This window comes from Ascaphus truei, chromosome 16 (assembly GCF_040206685.1).
Source record: "Ascaphus truei isolate aAscTru1 chromosome 16, aAscTru1.hap1, whole genome shotgun sequence".
Classification (NCBI taxonomy): domain Eukaryota; kingdom Metazoa; phylum Chordata; class Amphibia; order Anura; family Ascaphidae; genus Ascaphus; species Ascaphus truei.
In genome coordinates this window covers 39,472,470-39,499,615 of record NC_134498.1, presented here as the reverse complement: position 1 = coordinate 39,499,615, position 27,146 = coordinate 39,472,470, and positions in this window count along the sequence as shown.

Sequence of the window (27,146 nt, the reverse complement as noted above, 5' to 3'; positions counted from 1 at the left end):
GACTTAATATAAAAATGAGAACTCATAAACCTGCATTTACTTCCATATTAATATCGCTGCGGTAAAAAAAGAGTTATTTTTACTGTTGTATTTTCTAAATGTTTAACCCTTAAATTCTGCAGTGATAAAACATTTTACCGCAGCGATAAGTGTGGGCTGAATGTAACGTCAGGATTGGAAATTAGCAAGCAAAATAGTATACATCCCCTAATTACATTTGAAAGGGCGTTTTTTAAAGATAGTATCGCAAATAACCATAGAGATGAAGAATTAACAGCTAATTATCTATTCACATGCTCGTCACTTGGAAAAAAAACACCCAAAAGACATCACCGATATTTTGCACCTACTCCAGACTGGTGTGGGTTCATACTGGTCTCTGTATCCACTATAGACATACAGTAAGCAAAATAATGCTAGCCAACATAGAATGGATGATAACAAATACATGATATTAACAATGTTGAACTAATTTATATATTAACCCCTTAGAAACTCAAGTGGTTCGCTACTGTAGTTATGATCTACCCATGGAAGTTATGCTTTTTGTATTTTACTTGTAGGGTGTTCATGTTGTATGTTAACCGCTTTAGTGCCTGAAGACATTCCTTTACAATGTAACGGTAGCCTCAGGTATCAAGGGGTTAAATCATTTTTTGTGATAGGGTTTTGTGAAAAGGCCTCTTGCATAGCTCTATGGTAGAAAAGTGTGATATCTCCAATGCTTCCTCCAAACCTGACTTACTCTAGAATTACACAGCATACGATGCTTCCACTGCAGTCAGTGAGTCTGGGTAATGACATGCAAATACGCCCTCATACAAGGTATTTGGTAATAGAAATGCTGTTTGTCAAGAAGAAATACTAAGGATGGACATATTTATTTGGGCATGAGTAAAATCAAATACATATTATGAAATGATTTACCAAAAAGAAGCCTGTGTTTATTCCCTCACTTGTGTCAAACATTGACCAGTAACAGTTCAGATTGGTAACAAGAAATGTCTTTCATACACAAAAAGTACCTTGATTCAAGAGGGTAGTAAAGGCTACGGGTTCAGCAAGTAAATAACTGTAAAATATTAGATCTTTAGGGAAAGCATTTATACAGTAGTTAATTTTTGTGGTCTAGTAATTAAAGAATGACCATTAATTAGGACAAAGAAGACAACTCTAACAGTATTATATTGATTTAGTATTATACGAATGATTCATATTCAGGTACGTTGCTACGTTGTTAAGGCTTTGTTCTCTCCATTGAAGCTACATACTGTAAGCCGCTACACAATAGAACCTCGTAGAGTATTTCAATCAAAACTCCAATGTGCCTAGTCCACTCAAAATGATTCAGTTGTCCTTTTCATTCTTTGCATATAATGTTCATGTTTTTATAAATAAATGAACATCCGTGTTTCAGAACAATGTACCATCAACTATGGTACACTATTGGTTCGCCTGGCAGATATTATTTCAAAAATCCATTCACATCTAATCAAAATTATCTTTATGCATATCAGATTGTCATTACTATTTGTTTAATGATACTGAATGATCTATATAACGGTTTGGTATTTTACATTATTTCTGTTGTATTTTGAAGTCCTATGAGCTCTGCCACCATGGAACATGAAATATGTGTATGAATTCATGGTGGAAATGACAATTCAATGATCTACAGACAAAATGTAATTAAGGGAGCCATTATTATTCTCTGCATTTTTCGACAAATGTTCCAGGGAAAAATAATTATTTGGTAATTACTCTAATCGTTGTATTCATAGACATTAATCCTGTATTCGGAACACAAAGGGGCCTATGTTAAATCATATTTTACAACATTTGCGCACCAACATTTTAGTGCTATATAAAGTGCAGTACTGCAAACCTTCATACACGTGTGGCATAAGTATGAAGGTTGTTCTAGAACATTCTTTGAGATAGTTTGAAGCATTGTATCATGTTGAATACCTAATTGATACAATTTAATTTAAAACAAAATGGGGTATTTTTTTCATTTATATTTTGAAAACATACAATATTAGTGTCATATTCTTTATAAAGGCTATAAGGGGAAAATATTTAAAACCAGAGACATAACATTAAACACAGACAAAGCTCAGTGCACATCCAGAAAAACTTATATACGGTACAGTGCCTAAATATACATGTATAAATAACTAATAAATAAAATGGTCTTTAAGTTTAACATTTTGGCCAAATTGTTGTAAGCCCTTGAGCCAAACTTCACGGCAGACCACGTTTCAAGGGTCCCTACACTAATATAAATTCTTAATAACCTGTGCATTGCCAGGAAGAATGATTTATAATAAATCTGTCAATATAAGTTGCAAAAGTTCTAAGTCTGATTGAAGCTTTTATTAACCTGTACATTACCAGGAAAAGCACTCTGTAATAGATTTGTCACAATCACACTGCATGCAGGCAAGTCTGCCGTGAAGTTTGGCTCAAGGGCTTACAACAATTTGGCCAAAATGTTAAACTAAAAGACCATTTTATTTATTAGTTATTTATACATGTATATTTAGGCACTGTACCGTATATAAGTTTTTCTGGATGTGCACTGAGCTTTGTCTGTGTTTTATGTTATGTCTCTGGTTTTAAATACATATTGCCATGCTCAGTAGCATTCCTCTGTGAAACTTATATGCTTATATATATGTTGTGGGTATTTTGGGGGTTCAATTTGAGCTTGTAGGTGTTCTGTATGTTTCATAAGGGGAAAATAACACATTTTGTTAGCCTACCGTATATAGTGAAACATCCTTCCTGCATCAAATACATTTTTGGTGGATACATACTGTACCTTAATTCTGATGTAACAATATAAACATACTTTTTAGGATTCATGCCAGGTTCAACATAGCGGACGATTTTTGACACAGGTACAGATGTAGCAAATAGTACTGATTATGGCTACAACACGGTTCAGCGGCACAGGACGATAAACACTGCGGCGGTCCATGCTCCAGACCATGTACCATCTGCTGGGGAGAAAAAAACGATAGTAACCCTTTAGATAAACTGGGCAGCTGTCTCTCTTCACCTGCAGCCCTCTCCATCCCTGTCCCTGTCCCTGTCTGCGGCATATTCCCGCAGCACTGAAGGGAAGAGGCAGGGCTTGGCAACCCCATGGATGACGTAGATGCCCAAAAACAGGTTTCTTCATCATGAGGGGGAGGTTATATTACCATAAGTGTTACATGTCCTGCTCAGCCCCTTGATGACATACTGTGCAGTAGATGATTGAATATGGTCACATAGCCTCACCCTCATTATGTAGGGACCCCAAATTAGGGCAGCTACTTCATCCAGGGGGTTGCCAAACTCTGTCTCTTCCCCTCAGTGCTGACGGAAGACGCTGCAGCAGGGGACAGAGGCAGAGACGGCAGCACAGCTCATCTAAAAGGTTAATATCGTTTTTCTCCCCCGCTTATAGTCAATTAAGTAAAGGTTTAAAGCTGTGGGGACCCGTTAAGAAGAATGGACCCCATAGTGTTAATCCTCACGGGCAACAAAACATAAAAATGTTGGGGCCGCGTCCCCAAATACATTATCTTGCTACATCTGTACAACTATTTGTTTTGATGCACAGATACAATTTGTTTTAAGTACATACTATTTACATCTGTGCGTCACGCGCCTCCCATGCACCAATGTACATGACCCAAAATATTTTTGAAACTTAAGGTGGGCATTGAGAACAAAAGTAAAGTAGTAAACAGGCTCGATATACAGTACTTTGTGATTTCCACGCATCAATTTTTTACATTGCAATTCAAGGATGCTGATAGGAGGTTCAAAAACAACTGTATCATTGACTTTTTATTGTTTTTTTTATGGTTAAATAGTTTATTTTGCTTATATTACTAAATTACCAGAATGGACAGGTATTATTCAGTTGTCTACTGTACCTTTGATTTGGTCAGGACATTAAGCAGTCATATTTAATCTAATTGTCTTTTCTTCAGAGTTCCTGCAAAGATTTTTAATATACTGTACCAATCAGTGTTTTTACAACAGCTTCAAGTCAATAGAAAAATGAAGCAAATGATCAGTATACTGAACCTTGGGATACAGAGCTGTGCTATGGTAGCCCATTGGCAGTGTGAAATGATTGATAGCTGATAAGGGACAACAATGTCTCCTTGTATTTTTCAGTACAGTGCTTTGTGAAGCCAATGTTTTTCTCTAATGACCTTTTCATAAACAAACACCGTTATCTGTATTATTTATATTTCTGACCTATTGAGCCACCTGTAATCTGCATTTCTTCAAAATGGCCCTACAGCATTTTGGTTTTCTACAAAAACAAACAGTTAGAAACAGATATTGGGCCTCATGCAGAGAGCATAGAATTTTAAAATTGGCGAATTTCATAAAAAGTAGCTTTTTTGGAGAGTTTTATTCTCCATATGCAGAAAAGTGCGAATTCTGCTATGTTTAACATGGATGCGTGTGGCGAGTTTAAATTGGCGAGATGCGCGCTTCAGAAACGTGTAAAAACAAATTCGCGCCTTTTTTTTCCCCTTTACTATAGGCGGCGAGCGCCATCTTGCCATCTTTTCCTGGCGCGGCAAAAATGCGAGAATCGCGCCATTTTTTGGCGCGAACAGCCGCTACTTGCCGTTCGCACCTCTCTGCATTCGGAGAGTTTTAAAAATGGCGAGATGGAGGTTCTCGCCAGCCGCGAGGCGAATTTTATCAATTGAAAAAACAAAATGGCGCGTTTTTCGGAACTCTCCATTTTCTGCCGGTTTCTGCGCGAAATTGTACAAAAAATGGCGAATTTCGAAATAACGATGCTCTCTGCATAAGGCCCATTAGGTTTAACTAATGTTTGCGTGTGCATGTTAGCTTTGAAGACTATGGAAGTATTTTAGGGATGATATATCCAACTTTCGCTAGTCTACCAGAAAACTTAATCTTGTTAGTTTAATTTGTATTTTTTATTTCGACATGTATATAGTATATTCGTTGATCCACAAAACTAATATGATACAGATAGCTTTGCACAAAAGTGAAATTGTGTTTTTTTGGGGTGGTACATTTATAGTAATGAATGATGTAGACACTTTGGCACAGATGCACAAAGTTCCGTTTAATATAACGTTAACCAAAATAATTGTTATGTTAATCCCAATAAATATGCACTAAAGAGAATAACGTTATGCTAACCTTGAATTAACCACTGAAATAATGTAGTGATACCTTGACGAAGGTAAGGCTAACGCATATGAAAATAAGATGCTAGTGACACATTCGTCTAACATTGCATATCCGCTAAACCCTGTTACGGTTAGCGCAGGGAAATAATGTTATGATAGAAAGGTCACCTCTAAACTTGTTGTTAATCACAAGCAGACCATCATTAGGTAATGTGGTATATTGGTGTATCACCACAGTAAGCTCACCAAAACATAAGTCTCATTGAATAAGATCCAGAATCCAGGAACAATAACATGATAGCAGGAATAATCTTCCCTGGGTGAAATAGGGACCTAGTGGTGCCCACACAGCTACCACAGTATATAGTCTCCAATACACATTCATTCACCACTGGGGTATGGTATGAAACAGTCCAGCAATAGAAAGGTAACAACAGCGGGGCTAATGCCCTTTACCTGACTAGGTGTTCCAGGTGAGTGGATCCCTCAGCATGCAATCCTTGGAAGGAAGATCCAGATAGGAAGAAGAAAGAAGGAGCACAGCTGACAGCATGGAGGATGCAAAAATAAGGACAACTCCAGGCAAAGGAAAAAATTATATTATCCTTTATTAAACAGATGTGCAATGGTTTAGGATTACGCACCAATGTTTTTCACCTTGAGAAAGTCCTGCGAGATGAAACGCGTTGGTGCGTAACCCTATACCATTGCAAAGCTGTTTAATAAAGGATAATATATATTTTTCCTTTGCCTGGAGTTGCCCTTGTTTTTGCATCCTGGATGCTGTGAGCTGTGCTCCTTCTTTCTTCTACCTATCCAGACCATAATTAACCTAATGTTATTACAGTCAATAAGTCAGTGTTTCTCAACTAGCGCTCCCCAGAACCCTGGGGGTCCGTGGAGAAGTCCCAGGGGTTCTGCCTAGCCGCCCGCACTCACTGTGCGGCACGTGGCGGATTTCCTGTCTCTCCTCACGGCTGTCCCCCTCCTCCTGGCTCTCCCCATCCTCCTGGCTGTCCCCTGCTCTTCCCCTCCTCCATCCCCCACCCCAGAGATATGAGATTCCAGTGGGGGGTTAGTGATATGAGATACAGGGGTGTGGGAGGTGATGTGAGGTGCAGGTGGGGTGATGTGAGATGCGGGGGGTGATGTGAGATACAGGAGGGTGGGTATATGAGGATGATGAAGGGTGCTGGGGATATATGAGGATCATGATGATGGGTGCTGGGGAGATATATGAGGATGATGATGATGATGATGAAAGGGGAGATTTATGAGAATGATGATGATGAGGGTGATGATGGTGATGATAATGATGATGATGATGATGATGATGATGATGATGATGATGATGATGATGATGATGATGATGATGATGATGATGGGTGCTGGGGGGAGATATATGATGATAATGATGATGATGAGGATGAAGGGTGCTGGGGGAGAGATATGAGGATCATGATGAGGGGTGCTGGGGGAGATATGATGATGATGATGATGATGATGATGATGATGATGATGATGATGATGATGATGATGATGATGATGATGATGATGATGATGATGATGATGATGATGATGATGATGATTTTACCCGTGTGGCTCGATTTTTTAAAAATATGTATTGGGGGTGTGGGACTTTTAAAAATGTATTGGGGTGGTGGGGGTCTTTTAAATATGTATTGGGATGGGGGTCTTTTAAAATGTACTGGGGCAGTGGGGTTGTTTTAAATGGTATTGGGGTGGCGGGGGTCTTTTAAAAAAGTATTGAGGCGGTGGAGGTCTTTTTAAAAATGTATTGGGATGGTGGAGGTGTTTTTAAAATGTATTGGGGTGGCGGGGCCATTTTAATATGTATTGGCAGGGGAATTTTTAATATGTATTCGCAGGGCGGGTATTTTTATTATGTATTGAGGGTGGAGTTACATTTATTTGGGGGGTGGGGGTTTTTGGTATGTATTTTGTGGGGGGATTGAGTGAGAGTGGGGTAATTGATGGAAGGTAGGGGCGAATGAGGAGAGAGGGGGTTAGTAAGTGAGTAGAAAAGTGAATAAGAGTTAGATGCAGGGAGATAAATACATGCGAGGCAGGAGGAGGGGGGAGTGAGTGAGACAGAAGGGAGAGAAATACATGGGTAGAGGGTGGGAAATAGAGGGGGCTCATGAGTTCTGAAATTAACCTAATATATGTCAGCCATTTAGAGGTTCCCTGAGATTTTTCGAGAAACTTCAAGGGTTCCTCCAAACAAAAAAGGTTGGGAATCACTGCAATAATCTATAATGACAAAGGAATGTATATAGTGGTACCATAATATATTGTTTGGGTATGGTACTTAGCAATTTTCATTGAAATAGTTATGTGTCAGACCAAGATATATATAAATATATATAAATATATCAAAACAAAACAAAAACATTAAGGAGCGCCTACTATAACAACCTATAAATTGTGAGTGAATTAGCTACTGTGTTGAAACAACCAATGGGGTGGCCAGGGGGGGGTTAATAATATAAGATGGATCCTATGTTAAAAAATAACTAATAAAATTTTAATAAAAAATGCTATAAAAAATATATAAAAGTAACAAAAAAACTTTAATACTAAAAAATAAAAATGAATAGCTTTAGATGTATACCAAAAACCTTAAAAAACATAGAGTCCCGTTCCAATAGAGTGCATCCAGGTAAAGGCAGCCCGTTTGAAAGGGACACAACTCCCTTGGAAATACCTATGAGAGAAAATGAGAAAAAAACAGGCGCACACCTAGTGCATTAAAGTATAACAATCATTTTATGGAACATTAAAAAATAGACAAATGCCCACTCACAAATCAAACAATAAAAAAGAGCAGTTATGAGATTGGCCCTCATAAGCCACTGGCAGCGTCTCGATCAGCAATGGAGTTTTCCTCCTCCACACGTGTAGTACAGACTCCTTCACCGGAAGTGACGTCCTCCCGGCGTGTGCCCCGCAACAGGAAGTCCCTCCGGGAACCAAAGATCTTGCCTTCTTTCTTCTGGCTGTTGTACCATCAAGAGTAGTGGAGATCTGCCCGCTGCTTCTTGTCTGTCTCGCCACTCACGATACTGCGTCCGCAATCTGCTGTGTTTAGTGGGAAAGTGCCTCCTCCGTCTCAGCCACGCCCTACGCGTTTCGTCATCAAGGATGACTTCATCAGGGGATACCCATTGGTTGTGACCCCACAGTACTTATAGACAGGTTAATTTGCATACATGATTAGAAAACCTATTACATCGTTAATTACATGATTTTGACCTTTCATAGATAAGGTGTTTCCTCATTACACTGATAGCTATAGAAAGGTTATGAGGGCACCACTGTTCTTGCAAAAGATAATAAAATATATATATAAAGAATTCAATATATAGCTCATTTGTATATAATATATTTATTTAAACTATATTTCAATAAATAATCAAACAATATAAAAAAAGGATATATTGTAATATAAATATTTAGATAAGATAAACAATTATGATGTCCAGATAAAATTTTTACAATTCATATTTTGAATAAAAATTAATCTTTTGAATGAAAATAAAAACAAAATGTTTATGAAGCATGATATAATATATGATTTTAAATTCAAAGTCTCAAGAGTTGGAGAATGATGGTGAGGGCGAATACAAAACTACCCAGTTAACCCACTAGATAATTGGTTTGTCAATCATAATAAGTGAGAATATATATACCTGTTATTATCCATTATGGAAAAAATGAAAAAATGAAAAAATGAACATCAAGCTTTGCAGTTGGAGCCAGAGGAACAGCAAAAAATAGTTGTTGTCAACGACAGAAGAAATATCAAAACGATATGTATTATGTCTAATAGTGAAAATGATTGTATAGTGTATGTGTAATGAATAAAATATGTGATTGTGTAACTAAATGTATAAGATATAAATTGGTGCCTAAGCGTATACTAAATGGATGGTGTATGAATGCAAGAAAGTAGTGTACAAGTGTATATGTTGTGTGATGACAATGTCAATATATGATGAAAAAGAAAGGGCAGGACCAGTCCCCGGACCCGAACAGACACACCAACAGCAAGTAGTAATAAAGTGTATGGTGCACCAGGAAGGATATTTATAATGCACAATGTATTTGTAGACCTGACATGTAACTATAGTTCAGAGGGAGTGCTGCATGAGCACTCAAACCAGACCTCCGAAGGATCACCCACTATGAGTGATCACACTATAGTACTAATGTCAATGTGTTCATTGTGTCCCTTTGGGTGTAATGTATCCAATATATATATCCAGTAAGTCTCCCTCATGCATAATCTTTTGAAACGATCCCCACCCATAAAGGTTGGAGGGATATACTCGATGCCCATAACTCGTAGGGACCTAGGATCTTTTGAGTGTTTATTATTTATTACAAAAATGACGGGAGAGGTTGTGTGTTTGACAACCATGTATTATGTTTCTTCGATGCTCTAGAAACCTCGTGCTTATAGCTCTCGATGTGCGGCCTACATATTGTAGACCGCACTCACATGATATTAGGTAGATTACGTATTCACGATTACGTATTCACTGAGACAATTTATGTATTCCACTATGTCATGTGAAGTGCCGTTGGAAAAAGATTTAAATTTATTTGTTTTAATCAAATGTTTGCACGTAAGGCATCTGCTTCTCCCGCAAATACAAAATACATTGTGCATTATAAATATCCTTCCTGGTGCACCATACACTTTATTACTACTTGCTGTTGGTGTGTCTGTTCGGGTCCGGGGACTGGTCCTGCCCTTTCTTTTTCATCATATATTGACATTGTCATCACACAACATATACACTTGTACACTACTTTCTTGCATTCATACACCATCCATTTAGTATACGCTTAGGCACCAATTTATATCTTATACATTTAGTTACACAATCACATATTTTATTCATTACACATACACTGTACAATCATTTTCACTATTAGACATAATACATATCGTTTTGATATTTCTTCTGTCGTTGACAACAACTATTTTTTGCTGTTCCTCTGGCTCCAACTGCAAAGCTTGATGTTCATTTTTTCATTTTTTCCATAATGGATAATAACAGGTATATATATTCTCACTTATTATGATTGACAAACCAATTATCTAGTGGGTTAACTGGGTAGTTTTGTATTCGCCCTCACCATCATTCTCCAACTCTTGAGACTTTGAATTTAAAATCATATATTATATCATGCTTCATAAACATTTTGTTTTTATTTTCATTCAAAAGATTAATTTTTATTCAAAATATGAATTGTAAAAATTTTATCTGGACATCATAATTGTTTATCTTATCTAAATATGTATATTACAATATATCCTTTTTTTATATTGTTTGATTATTTATTGAAATATAGTTTAAATAAATATATTATATACAAATGAGCTATATATTGAATTCTTTATATATATATTTTATTATCTTTTGCAAGAACAGTGGTGCCCTCATAACCTTTCTATAGCTATCAGTGTAATGAGGAAACACCTTATCTATGAAAGGTCAAAATCATGTAATTAACGATGTAATAGGTTTTCTAATCATGTATGCAAATTAACCTGTCTATAAGTACTGTGGGGTCACAACCAATGGGTATCCCCTGATGAAGTCATCCTTGATGACGAAACGCGTAGGGCGTGGCTGAGACGGAGGAGGCACTTTCCCACTAAACACAGCAGATTGCGGACGCAGTATCGTGAGTGGCGAGACAGACAAGAAGCAGCGGGCAGATCTCCACTACTCTTGATGGTACAACAGCCAGAAGAAAGAAGGCAAGATCTTTGGTTCCCGGAGGGACTTCCTGTTGCGGGGCACACGCCGGGAGGACGTCACTTCCGGTGAAGGAGTCTGTACTACACGTGTGGAGGAGGAAAACTCCATTGCTGATCGAGACGCTGCCAGTGGCTTATGAGGGCCAATCTCATAACTGCTCTTTTTTATTGTTTGATTTGTGAGTGGGCATTTGTCTATTTTTTAATGTTCCATAAAATGATTGTTATACTTTAATGCACTAGGTGTGCGCCTGTTTTTTTCTCATTTTCTCTCATATATAAATATATATAAATATATAAATATATATATATATGTGTATATTCATGTAGAGGTATCAGTACCGTGTTAGCCGAGCTTCAATAATCAAAAAATAAATAGATGATACCGTTCTGTGGTCTAACGAAATGCTTTTATTTGTGCGAGCTTTCGAGATACACTGATCTCTTCTTCCGGCGATGTTACAATGAATGAAGCAAAAGGTATACTTAAAAACAGTGTCTCTTCGGAATGTTATCTGTGCTGTTCCTTCCCCCGGTGTGGATGTGTTTTATGGCTAGAGGTGTCAAAAGGTTACTGTGAAAGCAAGTGAAGAAAGAGTGTGTATGTGTATCAGTGTGAATAAAAATGAATGGAGAGCCCACAGTATATACAGTGCTTTACACAAGGTGTGTGTGGAGTGGGAGTGGATATAAATGGTGTGGGTGGGTGTGGAAATGTGAGAGTTTGTAGCACAACTAAAAGTGTGTGTGGATACTAAGTGGTCCCTATTGGTGTATAGGGATGGAAAAACAAGGAGTATTAGTATGTGTGAGAGACAGCTGTGTGTGCATACATATAGCACAGTATGTACAGACATGGCCTTTAGCGCTCATGGGACGAGAGTTCACTAGTGTCAGTAATGACTCATAAAATTTCGATCTCTGTTTAGGCCACTGCTAAGTGTCCCGAACAGTTGCATAAATTTGTATTCATGCAACCGTCTCTCTTTCGGGGTTTTAAGATTACCTTTGAGTATGGCAACCCTCAGATCGTTCATCTTATGGACAGAGTCAGAGAAATGTTCGCCAACAGGACTGTCTCTTGTACCGCGTGTGATGCTGTGGCGATGCAGGTTCATTCTCTTTCTCATAAATAGGAGCAAGCAATTTGCTGTTCTTTAGATATAGGTATAAGATATATTTACACCTTTTTTAATTTGTTTAAACATTACTCTTTTAGAATTCTTTTAAGTAATAAAAATAATCTTGATATACTAAGTTTTGTTCTAACACATAATAGTGTTAGATTATATACTTTTCTTACATATATATATTTTTTCTTATACTTTTTCTTATATATTTTTTCTTAATATTTTTTCTTAATATTTTTTCTACATATTTTTTGTTAAACCTTATCCAAATGTGTATAATTATTTCTTTCTGTGTTTAGTTTTTTATTTTTATAATAGTTATATATTCATTTATGTATGTGTCAGATTTGTAGCTGCCTACCTGGTGATTTTCAGTAGCCTATATGTTTGTAAATGTTATCACACAATCTAATGTTTATATTTACATGCCCCCTAGTCAGTTGTGGACCGCTTGTCAGGTTTTTACAACTGGGGAAATTGGAGGTAGCATCTGCGCATGCGCCGAAACGGGGTGTAGGAGGGGATTCAACGCGGTTCTCGGAGGCGTGCTCTCAGTGGGGAGGCCGCCCTTAGAGGCATGCCAATCGTGATTGAGCACGGCTGAGGCTTGCGGGGAGTCCCAGAATGCACTGGCGCGCGGCACATGCGCGGCGTGCACGATTCCTATTGGTCTGACGACGCGTAATGACGTCACTATGGGCGCGAAAACCCGGCTGCATTTAAACTGATGATTTTATATATACAGCACTTCTTGAAAAAGTTCTCTGAACGAAACGCGTTGAAGTTTGCTGCTGTCCCACATCCAGATGATTAACTAAAAAGGATTTTTATTGCAAGACCTGCTCTTCTCATCCTTGCTGTGCGCTGCACACCCTGGCCTTTGGAACTTTTACACGATTCAGCTGCACGCTTTGGAAGGGAGATTCTGGGAAAAAGCAATACGTGAGTACAATACCTGGGGCTAACCCAATGAGGAAGGGGGGGTGTCTTTGGACAACCCACCCCAACCTTCAGGGTACCCTATGCCCACTTAAAGGTTTAGTACTGTTATTTTTATTTAAACACCCAGTTTATGCTCCCTTCCATTATATACGGTCCCAGCACTTTCAGAGCACCATCCCACAAACAAACTACGTCATTCTCTTGTTTAGCCCCTGCCCTGTCTCACCTATGTAGTAGATATATATTAATATATATCTTGGTCTGACACATAACTATTTCAATGAAAATTGCTAAGTACCATACCAAAACAATATATTAGGGTACCACTATTTACATTTATATACTATCAAGAGGTGCATCTGCTAAAGTAATAATTTAGGTTATGAAATAAACTGTATAATGTATTTATTTGATTAAAGTTGATGTAGGATATGTTTCCAACCATGATTTGTTATATATTGTGTACTAACTAATTTGTGTGTACAATGACATTAGAACAACAGTTTATTGGAATAATTACAAAGTGACAGAAATACTTAACTGAACATGAATTCATACACACAGTTAAAGCCCTGTGGGTGAAAAATAACGTGATCAAACAAAATGTAACAAACAATGTTAATTGCTAATGTAATTCCCTCCAAAAAAGTATCTTCTTTTTTCCAGAGGAAGGGACAGGCTTGCTAGAGCACCTTGTATGTGGGCCTGCCATGCCCAGCTGCAACATGGACTACTTGTTGCCTTGGTGGACATGGAGAAGGAGGAGGAGGAACATTGGGACTTGCGATCAGAAAGGAAACCCCTAAGTTATCCAATGATTCCGTTAATGCAGAAGGAGTAGACACAGTAGATGTAGGCACATGTTTTCATCTCCATTCAGCAGGACTGAACTATTTGTCATATCAGTAGTGTGCTGACGCATCAGGTGGGTCTAGGTGCGTAAATGTTAGCTGTTCCGTGAACAATCAACAAGATCATTGTGCAGCTTACTGTAGGTTGGAAAGCTGCATGCACATCAACTGATGCTGGCACTGCAGGATGGCCTGGTGATAGTGCTCATTTGGAATATCTTCAGGAGGTGAGGGACCTCTTGTAGGAGCAGTTGATGGAGCAACAAAGGACAGAGCAAGTGGTGCAACAGGTGAGGGAGCAGGTGGACCAGCAGATGTTGGAGCAAGTGGAGTAGGAGGTGAGGAAGTTGCAGCTCTTCAGGAACTTCTGTGAGGGTTAGTAGCACTGTTTCCTCCTCTTCTAGCTCTTCAACACGAGGTTCCTGCAAGAAGGTTTCCAGCTCAAGAGAGCCCTGTCTGCTTGATGGTCCTTCAGAAAAGGTCAATAATAGACATAAATTAAATACTACAGTCTTCGTGTACATATAACAAATTAATATTGATATTGTGTGAATAAATATACATTTTTTACATGTTTAAATGCCTTGAATAAATGTATTCATATGGTTACATAAATATTACTTACCATATTGTATGTATAGTTCAAAGAGTGTATTCATGTGATCTGATAGGGAATAGTTACACATTACCAGTGGTTGACAAATCACCCAAAACTCTACTCGCCGAACCAAAAAAATCTACTTGCCACTTAGCCCCACCCCCAGCCCACCCTTAGCCCCACCCCCAGCCCACCCTTAGCCCCACCCCCCAGCCCTGCTTTTAAAAAAGAAATTGAATTAAATCCTAGTAAGAACAACATTAGTTTTTGACATAACAGTTTATTTACTTCACAATATCTAAAGCAGCAATCCCGCCGGGGATCTTACCTGATCCGCAGTCCCTCAATGTCCAGCTACCCTCATTCCCGCAATGTTATACATTGGAGGGGATGTGTTCCCTACCTGTCTTCTGGGTTAAGGGGGATTCTGATGTCTCCCGTGTGAAGCTCGAAAGTTAGATCTGGAAGAAAGCAGTATAGGTTATTTCGGTGTAGTTAAGATATACAGGGTAAATAAGATATCCAGATCCAGAGTGTGAGATGCGACAGAGAGGAGAGAGAGTGTGGGTGCGACAGAGAGGAGAGAGAGTGTGGGTGCGACAGAGAGGAGAGAGAGTGTGGGTGCGATAGAGAGGAGAGAAAGTGTGGGTGCGACAGAGAGGAGAGAGAGTGTGGGTGCGACAGGGAGGGGGTGACTGACTGGGAGGGGGGGTTTGACTGGGAGGGGGGGACTGACTGGGAGGGGGTGATTGACTGGGAGTAGTGACTGACGGGGAGGGGGTGACTGACTGGGAGGGGGTGACTGACTGGGAGGGGGTGACTGGCTGGGAGGGGGTGACTGACTGGGAAGGCATGACTGACTGGGATGGAGTGACTCTGGGTGACTGGGTGACAGGGGGTGGATGACTGGGTGACTGGGTGACAGGGGGTGGGTGACTGGGTGACATGGGATGGGTGACTGGGTGACAGGGGGTAGGTGACTGGGTGACAGGGGGTGGGTGAATGGATGACAGGGGGTGGGTGACTGGGTTACAGGGGGTGGGTGACTGGATGACAGGGGGTGGGTGACTGGGTGACTGGGTGGGTGACTGGGTGACTGGGTGGGTGACTGGGTTACAGGGGGTGGGTGACTGGATGACAGGGGTGGGTGACTGGGTGATGGGGTGGGTGACTGGGTGACTGGGTTACAGGGGGTGGGTACCTGGATGACAAGGGTGGGTGACTGGGTGACTGGGTGGGTGACTGGGTGACTGGGTGGGTGACTGGGTGACAGGGGGTGGGTGACTGGGTGACAGGGGGTGAGTGACTGGGTGACTGGGTGGGTGACTGGGTGATGGGGTGGGTGACTGGGTGACTGGGTGACAGGGGGTGGGTGACTGGTTGACAAGGATTGGGTGACTGGGTGACAGGGTGTGGGTGACTGGGTGACTGGGTGGGTGACTGGTTGACAGGGGGTGGGTGACTGGGTGACAGGGGGTGGGTGACTGGATGACAGGGGGTGGGTGACTGGGTGACAGGGAGTGGGTGACTGGGTGACAGGGGTTGGGTGACTGGGTGACAGGGTGTAGGTGACTGGGTGACAGGGGGTGAGTGACTGGATGACAGGGGGTGGGTGACTTGGTGACTGGGTGGGTGACTGGGTGGGTGACTGGGTGGGTGACTGGGTGACAAGGGGTGGGTGACTGGGTGACAGGGGGTGGGTGACTGGATGACAGGGGGTTGGTGACTTGGTGACTGGGTGGATGACTGGGTGGGTGACTGGGTGATGGGGGGGGTGACTGGGTGACAGGGGGTGGGTGACTGGGTGGGTGACTGGGTGGGTGACTGGATGACAGGGGGTGGGTGACTGGGTGACAGGGGGTGGGTGACTGGGTGGGTTCACTCATACACACACACAGACTCACAGACACACACACAAACACACACCGGAGACAAGGTATGTCGCACAAGTCAGGTACTGGGGGTTTGATCTCCCCGGGGGCACCGCTGTAATTACCTGCCTGGTGCTCTCCTCTCTCCCCTTATCCTCCTCGGCAGCAGAACATCCACCTTGGTCACAATAATGTGACGTGAGTGTGTTGCTCCTGCACTCCCCACACTGAGTGCCACGCAAGTGCCTCACTCCCCGCCCACCCCCCGAGTACGGCGCGAGTGCCTCGCTCCCCCCCCCGCTCCCCGAGTGGGGGGCTCCCGCGCCATCCCCACCGAGTGCCGCTCTTCAACACTGGCTGCCAGAGAGGCTGGAAGGAAGGACAGCACTTGTCAGAGAGGCAGGGGAGGAGGTAAAGCGCAGGTAAGGGAGGTTGGGGAGGAGGGAAAGCGCAGATCGGGCAGGCTGGGGAGGAGGGAAAGCGCAGGTCAGGGAGGCTGGGGAGGAGAGAAAGCGCAGGTCAGGGAGGCTGGGGAGGAGGGAAAGCACAGATCAGGGAGGCGGGGGAGGAGGATAGGCACTGCTCAGGGAGCCGGATGAAGGGTAATCTCCCTCAGCAACATGAACCCGCCTCCAGCTTTTTTTTTCTTTTCCTTCCTTCAGCGCGAGCGAGCGGGGGAAATTTTGCGCGAGCAGTGGAAATTTAACAGCAGCACGTGCGCTGCTTGGGCCAATCGCCAAGGGGCAATTTTGAGTGGCCCCTGGCGACCGGGCGACTGGGTTTGTCGAACACTGCACATTACAATGGGGATAAAAAATACAACTCCTCATTACTGTGTAGTTATTGTTCAATGAATGTAATATGTAAGGCATGGCCATTAGTATACTTTAAGAATATGAGATCCTTGATGTAAGCATTTCACATATTGTGAATATTATTGGATTATTGTAAGAATCATACAACAAAAGACAAGAGCTCCAGTTCTACACCCAATATGAAAAACCATTTACTACATTGCTAAGTATTTTATCTATATTCTTTGTTCATAAATATGGCTAATTTATTTCAATACTTTGGTAAAAATATTTTAAGCCTATGACCACATCACAGGAAACCTGTATATTGTATGAAGTGCCTAAAGAGTTAACATTTAAGAAATACTATATGTGAAGTATATGGGAAGTATACATTTTTTCTGCACTAATTTTATACATTTCTTTGTCACTATAATTATTAGGGCACTTCTGTTTTTTAACCAGTTATAACTGCACTGTGGCTCATACATAGCACATATAGTGCTTCATAATTGTTAACCCTTTCGGCCCTACATATATGTCACGCACCGCATGATGTTGGCTACAGTATTTTCTTTCCTCTTCTCTCTATGCAGTGCAAGACATACACAAGACAGTATAATATTGGTAATACATCACAAACCCAGCAGCACTCCAACTGACACAAATATATATATAAAAAGTAGTGGGTTTGGGTTTGTCAAGACTTGTGAGAACTACCCAGCACATGTATGTGTGAGTGAGTTCAAAATAATACTCTAATGTGTGATATAGAAGGCAGAGTAATTTTACATTAATATACACTGCATGATGTCTGCCTTTACTTACTAGAAAAACGCTATATTTTATGCTGCGTTGAGCGATTAAACCTAATAAGACAAAGATTCATAACACTGAATGAAACACAGGCAAAACAACATTCGAAACACCATCAATTTGTAAATGTTGTCATCAAATTGTCCTAGTATTTTCAAACTTCAGTTAAAAAAACGATACTGTCTGGCCAATTTCATTCTCATACGATGGTGTTGTATTATACAAGCCTATAAATAAGTCAAGTTTCCGCTGATAGTCGAGGCACCTGGAACGGAGTTGCCCAGAAAGGCGCTTATTGTCTGTCACAAAGATCAAACGCGGGGTTGAAGTCAAACAAATATGAAATACTGAAAACCACTGCAACTCTCGCATCACTGTGACTTGAAAAGTGACATGTACAATATAATATCACAAATTGAAGGGGAAAAAACACATCCATGTAACAATGACAATCTCATTTGCAACAAACTGCCTCAAAGTGGAAAAACAAAAAAATAACACATTATTCTTAAGAAGGCTGGGATGTATGAACAGTTATACTGACATTGTGGGTACCATGGAAAATCAATAAGAAAACTATTTCACAGTGAATAATTAGTTATCACTGCCACCTTGTAGTCAAAGTGCATCTACAGGTTGTTGTTGTTGTGCAGTGTTTGCTACCATGGCTACCAATTTATTTTCATTTTAAATATTGAATTTCTCGGAAACGGTTCAAGCGAAGTGTCTGAAAATTTAGTATAAGTTGCAAATTAATACATTGTAATGTTTTGTATCAGTAATCTGCTAGATGAGATGTATAGTTTCATTTGTTTTTTTTTTTAATCACTTTAAAAAACGGAAAAAAAATATTTTAAGAGGGGGGCGTTATCAATTTGGTTGAAATTTCTGGCAGATCTAACTTAGGAGGGTGTAGGATATGAGGGCAGAGGTACAACGAGAGAGACATATTGGGGAAAATAAACCTTGGCATTTATTTAGCAGCAGACGACAGAGAAGCCCAATGCTACATCCAACATGACAGAAATACACAGTAAAATACTTATATATTCTCTTGAAAAGAGCTCATTTAGTTTAACCTTTTGGCCAAAGCATTGTAAGCTTGCGAGCCACGACAAGGCAGACCCTGTTCGCAAGTCCTAACACTACCAGATAAAATACTAATATACCTCTATTAGGATTAAAATTCTCATTTACCTCTATTAGGAGGGAGAAAGACCACATTGGATCTATATCCAGTAGAATGAAAGGACCTACTAACTTGGGAAGTTTATTTAGCAGCACACAAATAGACAAGCAGCCTATCCCTGTGTAAGGGCTAACTAAATCTCCAAGTCCCTATCAGAAGGGCTGACAGGACAGGCCTCTTACCAGCCTCTGACCCAAAGTCCAAAGAGGTGCCTGTAAGCAGGGGGCTCTTTACATCAGTCCAGGTCTGGATTGGTGCCCGTGGGGGTACCCTCTGGCGGGTTCCAGTGACCGCTGTGTCTTGGAATAGAGTGGATGGTTCCCTGGGATCCCTCTCTGTCATCATATACCTCCCATGTGCCAGAGCGATCCCTTGCAGTTCAAGCAGGAGGCTTTTCTACCAGCCTGATGAGCCAGTTGGAGACTGGTTAATTGTCTGTACTGTAGCTACAAATAACCAGCTCCTTGCTGGACTCATAAGACCAATACCAGCTTTCTATTGAAGCCCTTTTAGACAGGGGTCAAGGTCCTGTCACAGATGGCAAAAAGGTACAATAAACATTTTCAGCAGAATCTGTCAAGGCATTTGGCCTGTGGAAAGAGAACTCACGAACAAAAAAACAGACAAAAAAAACCCACGGACACAAAGTCTAGTTGATGTCTTGGCTTCGCTCACTCGCTCGCTTATCCAATCAGGTTACTTCTGGGGAAGAGACCCTTTGTCCACCAGTTATGGAAGCCCTACAATCCTGGAAAGGCGACATCCCTTCCATCAACAGCATCTTGTAGGTGTAAGTTGGGTTGGGGGTCCCCGTACTCTGTGCCTTGTCTGGGCAGCAGGGTCAGACAGTTTGTTTATTTAAAGTTTCCTCCTACGGTCTGCCAACCATTTATCCTGCAGAGGATATTTGCGCAAATGTGATTCTTTTCAGCAGTCCTAGTGTTGCGGCACAGTTCCCTAAATAGTTTGGAGTGGTGATCCACCACCTCATTTATGAGGATCTCCAACTCCTCAGCAGTAAATGTAATGCTCCTAATTCTCCCTGAATCAGCAGCAGAAGCGGAGGCCTCCACACTCAAGTTGACACATGTAGAGTCAGGTGGCTGAAAACCTTCCTTATGTATTATGTATTATTTGAATTTGAAAGCGCGAAAGGGTGTAAAGTTTCATTGGATCGGACGTTAGATTTTTCCACTGCTCATGCACATTTTTTTTCCAAACATGTCTCAGTGCTATTAACATACCCACTACTGCATTTATCACTGCTTTTGGTGATGGATGCTGTTTTTATGTATTATTAGCTTAGTGTATGCTCATTAATCTCAAGGGAAATTACCTAGTTAGGTATTGTCACGTTATTTGCCCTGATTTAATGAAGCTGTGTGTATCTGGCCCCTTGGATTGTATGAGAAAAATACTATTTATGCACATTTGGTTAATTTCTTTTCTACATAGACTTCATCTGTCTACCTGCCCATAATGGTATGAGCATTTGTATAATTTCCTACATTATTTTTCTTTTTTCTAAAGATTGTTCGATCATTGGTACAGTATATATATAAAACCTTGAAGGTTAGATCAATCAATTTCCAGGACACTAGTGCATTTAAACCCTTGAACTATTGTACTGTATGGTATGTTTTCCAGCTCTCAAATGGCTTAATGCCCATTTTCGTTTCTGTACTTTTAAGAGTGCTCCATTAGCCAGTACAATGTCTCATCTTTCCATTTTAATTCTGCATCAGAAATCTTCTTACATGGTAAAAATAGCTCTGCCATCTTGCTCACTGTTCCATTTTATTTATCTCAATGGAGATTTCATAATGCTATCTAATTCTCATCAATTAAAAAAAAAAGTCCAAAAGTCTTATTACACACTTGTAATGAATCATTCTTGATAGTGTGCAATATAGTGTTCGACAAATTAAAATCTTGTCCCGAAATAAACTTTTTTTCTAAGCATTTCTTTATCACTTCTCTATCGTTTTGGATACACTCCATCAGTGCATTAAACCTTTCCACTCGTACCAAAAACATTTTTTGGCACAATCACCAATTCCTCTTCAAACATAGATCTTCTTGTCATTTACTCTTGTAATGCACAACACTAGCAATATGCTATGGGCTATTTCCAATATATTGTAAGGACAGTACAACATGTCCAAAACAAAACCCATAATGTAGTGTAGTTGTTCATAAACAAATGTAAATATACTTACTGTAAAGCATTGATTTCACAGTTTCTGGTTTTCTTTGGAGTTTAAGAAAATGATAGTTTCCATGTGGTGGTGCCCGATAGGCACTTTCACAGTTTAATTAATAACCCCTATTGTTTATGAACGTACAACTAATACATACAGATGCATCTGCACTAAATAACTTTGTCACATTTTACTGTTTGTTATCAGTTGTGTTTTTATCTAATAAGTCTTAATTACCTTGTAACTGTCTATGTGTTTATGATGTGTAATCAGTCTTACTTAGTAGCACGACTGCACCTTTTATCTGCAGCGAATATGAGACTAGGGATTACCACGTGCAGAACACAGACAGGACTACACCTCTATTTGTTGCAAGTCAACATTCTCTAATACTGATTGGGAATATCCCTTGGGTTATTTTTAGAGCACACAAAGACTCTTTGATGGTTATTTTGTATGCAAAAAGATTCTAAGAAGCTGTTAGACATATACCCACATGAACAGGTAACCTGCATCTCTTCTGTCCCAGCATGAGAGGAAAAGTACAGCTGCAGATATATTCTTTACTCAATACTTTCAGCAAAAGATATATGAAGTTTAATGATATGTGTGGTATCTAAGGTATTTCATTGGCTTGGGATATTAGTGGGAAAGACAGGTTGCTGTATTTAAAGCAGCAATCCACGCTTGATATTTGTTGGGTGCTTTCTTTCCCTACCTTACTTGAATTGGGGGGTACCCTGCAACTGACCCGTGGTCCACCACGTCCAGGAACTCCTGTTCCTGCAGTGCCTGCACAGGCAAAAATATTGGCTGCTGGATACAACATTGCGCAGGGTCAGGGCTTGGGGCCAACAAGCCACGATGTTACAAAAATAATTCCTGCCACTCAGTAACCGTGGGTTCCCCAGATATTGGGGGACCACAGATGAGTTCAGGTGGTCCACCTAGTTTAGGTAAAATATTGGGAAAAATCGTTTTGGGGGGAAAGCTGCTATAAGGCCGAGGAGGATTCAGGATTGAGGATCAGTTTAATACCATGACTTGCAAACAAACTGTGAAGTGAAAACAATTTCATTTGGCTGAATCTGTTCTGCAATATGGGAAATAACGCTTCCTATTCACTGCTGCTGCTGCTGTTGCTGACAGGAAGGTGATTGTGTATGTAACCGTGTTTCCCCCACCCTGTGGGAGATTCTGCCATTACTGGTCGTGTGGTGCATGATACCTGCTGGTAACAGGAGGGCTGAGTCATCCGCCGATGGTTGTGGGGACACAGGACTAGGCTTCTGGGGTTCATATCCTACATATCTTAGCAGTGCAGCGCCTCCATCTGCCCTAGGCTCCAGACAACTGAAGATGATCTCCCACAGTAGAACCGATAACCTCTCTCCCCAGTAAGATCACAAACTGGGCCGGAGGTATAACAGCAGGAACGGTTTATTGTCTGTACACCAACAGCAGTACACAGCAATCTTCTGCCCAATGCAGTCCCACTCTCAGCTACCCACTGAAGGGTTGTCCCTGGAACTTCACTACAGGCCAAGGGCACCCGCAGTAGTCCCAGCTCTTCCTTGCCCCTCTAGCAGAGGCATAGGTACAGAATGGTCCACTCTCACTCTCCCCGAAGGGAAGAGGACCAGAGAAGGCCCAATAGTCAGGCTCTTGGCTTTGTGACCTGCCTCTCTCAAGGGGGTAGAGGCACAGCTAAATTTGGGGCGGCACTGCCCTTAAGAACAGCTTGGAATAAGGCATCAGATCTGTCCCACGATTGGACATGCTCAGGCCTGATGTCACCGCCTCCCCTGTCACTCAAGTGCAGCATGAGTGAGTGGGGAAAATCCATATTGACTACTTGCAGGCCTGCTTTACCAGGGCTTACTGCAAGGAGTAGGGCAGGTTAGTATTCATAGGTGGCATGGCTACATGTAGAATGCAGAATTGTGAGAACACGTTGTTCATTGCCCTTAATTGACCAGGTGTCAATTTTTGCCAAACATATGTAGCCCCCTGTAAACAGCTCAGGCTATACCTATCTTCCTTCTACTGTGGTAAGTCCTGTTAAGATCAGGCGCAAGTAATCATTATGGGTTTTCCCCCTTCATAGCTCTAACCTGAATGGTAGATGCCGGCCTGGACTCTGCTGCAGGTGTGAGCAAGAGGGAGGTTCTGCTGACACCAGGAGGGGAGGGGCTAGCTCTATATTTAGCAGCCCACTCCGGGGAGTAGAGTTGTTCTTCGTCCTTGCTGTGTGCCATGTTCCTCTCTGATTGATGGTTCTTCAATAGAGATAGTAGCGTAAGAAGAGTTCGAGTGAGCAGTGAGACCAAGAGTCTAGAGCGGCTGAGTATTAGGCCGTAAGCCACGAGTCCTGCGGAACGGTCCGAGGAGTATCAGGAGGCTCAGGGCTCCCCGCCGCAGCATGCCGGTTGAGAGCGAGAGGAATCAAACCGATCAGCGTCTATAAGTAGATCTGATAGAACCATAGACTGGTGGACCAATGCCCTCACCCCGATGCCAGGGGTGATGGGAAGAGAATTCAAGGCCCACCTCGAGGCTAACCTCAGGGGTGGGCCACGGTGTATTGCCGCCCTAGCTCAGACCATCCTGTCGGCCGAGTGACTTGGAGGGAAGGAGAGGAGGAGGTCGTGGGAGTTGAGCAGGTTGTACCTTGCACTGGCGATTGTATTGTGGCTGCTGGAAGCCTTATCGTTGGGATCTCGTTGCTCTGTCAAATAAAGAGACTGTTCTGCACCCATAAATACTGTGTGTGATTTGGAGAGTATAACCCTGGGACCCGAGGGGTTCTTCTATACTGGTCCTATCCCATTACCCTGGGAGTATAGAAGATGGAGGCGCTGCACCACTAAGATAATATGGAGGCTACGACCCCAGAAGCCCGGTCCTGGCTCCCCCACAACATCGCGGGAAGCTCAGGCCCTCCTGTTCCTCACAGGTACGCACCACACCGCATGTAACCAGCCCCCATGCACCCCTCACGCTCCCGTCGAGACTGGGGGGGGAGACAGAGGAGTTCCGTTGAGCCTGGGGTACCAGCCACCTCAATTCAGTGGGTCACATACAGTATGAAGAAGCAGAGTTCACAGTTGAAGGGAAAGCATGGTCTAGGTACGAGATACCCGTCAGACATGGAGAGTAGTTCACATGTACATTTGGAGAGACAATCCAAGATGGCTGCCACCCCTACATGTGCTTCGCGGAGAAGCGAGCTAAAATGGCGATTCGCTAAAATGGCGATTCCCACCGAGTCTGGAGCAAGCACGTGAGGTTTGCAAAAGGACTGTGAGACAGTTGTGGCGGGACATGTGCAGGAGTCTGGCGCCAAACCCAGATTCCTTGCAGACGGAGCTGAGTGGCGCGAAAGCCGACCGGCCACGTCATGCTGACAAGGAAACAACCCCGCCTCTGGATTCCACCAGAGGGAGGGGGGCCACCCAGAACCAATCAGGAAGTTCCCCCCCCCCCGCCCCGCGAAGGGAGGGACCGGAGACCTGAGCGAGGAGCGTGACTTGTGTATGGCATTCAAGGAACAAGGAGCTAGAAACTTGAGTTGTCTTCCCTCGGAACGAACTATGTCAGAAATAAATACCTCTATTCACCAAGTACCGGGAGGCCTACTGGTCGTGGCCGTAGTGGAGCAGGAATATGTTCGGTGCTTGTGTGTGCACTGCGGATTGCCCGGCGCAGTACCGAGTACCAAGGCCCGATGCGCCAAGTGTGGCACGTTTTACTTGTGGCCAACCGAGCCGCGGGATTTGTTCGGCACGCCCCAGGGTGCCTCTCCAGGAACTTTGACGGAGGTAGCGGACGACAAAGAAAAGACTGCTTTGGGTCCCCGGTATACAATATCGGGAGGAACCAAGACTCAGCTAGTTATCGAACTCAGCAAGCTGGCCACCCAGACAAGCACGACCGCAGTGGAGGTACACAAGCGAGGACATTTTGTACCTGTATCCACTGGTTGCATCACTGAAGAGCCCGGTGACTCCCCAGCGCAGGAACCGATCGTGATTTCTTCAGAGGAGGAGGAGATGGGTGTGACATCGTTGGCGATGCGCCTACCGGCGAACCACCCCAAAGGCATCAAAAGAGAACAGACAAGTCCGGGGACCATCCGATGGCGAACACTGGTGTGGCTGGAGGCCCGTACGAGTCCCACCGCCGTGGTGACTCCCAGTGCAACGGAGACGGAGACCGGGATGATCCTAGCGGAACCAGATGTCATCAAAAAGCAGTGGAGTGGTAAGGAGACACCACCACCCCCTTATTCCCGCCAGGCACAGACCGCAATCATGGTGAACGAGAAAGAGAGGCTTGAGGCCTACTTGTTCGATCGTGTACTGGAGGTGTCACCGCCGCCCCCGCCGGTCCTCGACGCACGGCCGGTGCGTGACCCCGGGGCGGATGGGAGCTCTGCAGGCGATTCGGATAACATCAGCTCCGGTTCCACTGAAAGAAAGACCAGTCCTGGGTGAATGTTCTCCTCGCAGCAGAGAGCCTTTACCATGGCCAGGGCTATTCTACAGAGTCGAGGTCGCTCTTGAAAAACCCAAAGCCTGAGGGGGAGTGCTGCTAAGAAGAAGTTCATTGGGCAGGGTGTTACCCGTTTGCTGGACAATGTTCTGGACGTTTCTCCTACCCCGCCCCTTAGCCCGCCTGCCCCGGCCACTGCCCCTGCCCCATCACGAGTGGTGCCACCGGGACCTACCAGGGATAAATTATGTAAATCCCCCAAATACGCTAATGACTTGTGGGACAGGGAGTTGAGTGCGGAGGGCTCTGAAGGAGAGATACCGTATTCAAGCGTAATACCTGTGCCTAACCCTGTACCGTTTTGTCCTACAGCTAGAGGGAAAGCCTGTGGGTCACCTACTCCAGCAGAGGCTGGGCCTACTAGTCCAGTGGTTTCCAAGATGAACCCCACAAGGTATTATAATGCCAAGGGACGGAGAGACTGCTCGCGATCTACTGATGCGGGTACGTCCGGGGTATCATCACGGGTAGATTCTGATACCGAGCGCACTAGTCAGGCCGCTAAGTACGAGCACCGCGATAAATGGTGGGCGCCTTTGTTTACCGGTTACCATGAAGGGATGGATCGTACACGATTCTTGTTGATTAAGAACGACGTAGTAGACCACTGGTGGGCGGCTGGTTCTTTCACTCCGCAGGAGATGGGGGATGAGTTGGATCACCGGTTGAGGGAGATAGAACAGAAACGTATTGTACCTCAAGGCCCCAGTATACTGTATGATGAAGTAGCCCCCGAGGAACCATTGTTTTGGGTACTGCCAAGCAGGGCAGGGCAGCGTACGCTTACCAAGCTAAATCGAGCTGACCGTGCCATAGTCGCTAGATACCGGCAGTCACACGGTTATGAATATCCTTATGTGCCGGAGCCCATCATGAGAGAGGTTGAGGATAACCGAGACAGTTGGCTTAGGGAGGGCAGTTCAGGAGTACCTGCGGACCAAGTATGGTCAGGCGGGGTATCACAATGAAGATAAGATTAGTGAGCTAGTGCGTATATGGAGCATCGGGAGGTGTATTTATATGCATGGTGTCACATACCGGCCTGAACATGGGGCGGTTCAGTCATTCGCAGTGACTGTCACTGACCACAATGGACGACGGTTAAGGAAGCCTGATACGAAGCACTATCTGTAGGGTTCTCCATGTTGGGAGTACCCGGATTGTACTTACAATTACTACCTCATTATGCATGTATTCTATTGTTATGTGTGCTGTTT